General features: G+C 38.0%; 1 protein-coding gene across 1 annotated transcript in view; it reads right to left on the bottom strand.

Annotated features, from left to right (window-relative positions):
* Positions 1-97, bottom strand: part of LOC109837872 — a 1,667-nt gene extending 1,570 nt beyond the window's left edge. The window contains exon 1 of the mRNA XM_020406247.1: positions 1-97. The gene's annotated coding sequence lies outside the window, so the exon portion shown is untranslated.

Raw genomic sequence — 635 nt, 5'->3', positions numbered from 1 at the left:
TACGTCCGTTGGTTTCCTATCTCTAGTTGTGTGGGCCCTCCATGTCATTCTCTGCTCAGTGTATAAGATTCGAAGAGGCAAAGGGTAGGCAACGGTTTCCTACGATTCGGGTCTACGGTCCAAACCACTGAGAATTTGAAGTTTTGTCTAACGGCTGTTAGATGTCAGTTCACACGTGTCAACATCATGTGTTACCTCGCTCCCACGCGCAAGCTAGTGTTGTATTAATTAGCGTCTCTTTTGCGCGTCCTCCTGCACCCACAAAAACACCCATCCGCAATGCGGGAAAAAAAAAGAGGAGAGAGAAATCTTGGAGTAATAAAGAGAAAGAACTACACATCTCTGTAAATTTTATATGAGTAAATTGTTCATAAAATTAATATAAACAAAAATGTAAGTGGAATAAACTACTAAATCAAGAAAACTATTGTTTGTTCTAAAATCGATACGTAGTCGCTAGGTCATAACACCTCACACCGTAAATTATCGTTTAACTTACAAGCTATCTAGAAATTCAAATTACAAACTAAATAATTAATCCACAAGGAAACTAAACTGCATCTGGAAGTAACAACAACCACCACAACAACAATAAGATAATACAATACAGTAGAATTTTTGTTGGTTGCGTGTGA

The sequence above is a fragment of the Asparagus officinalis genome, chromosome 4 (assembly GCF_001876935.1).
Source record: "Asparagus officinalis chromosome 4, Aspof.V1, whole genome shotgun sequence".
NCBI lineage: Eukaryota > Viridiplantae > Streptophyta > Magnoliopsida > Asparagales > Asparagaceae > Asparagus > Asparagus officinalis.
Note: the sequence above shows the minus strand (reverse complement) of the source record. Positions and strands in the feature narration are given on the sequence as shown.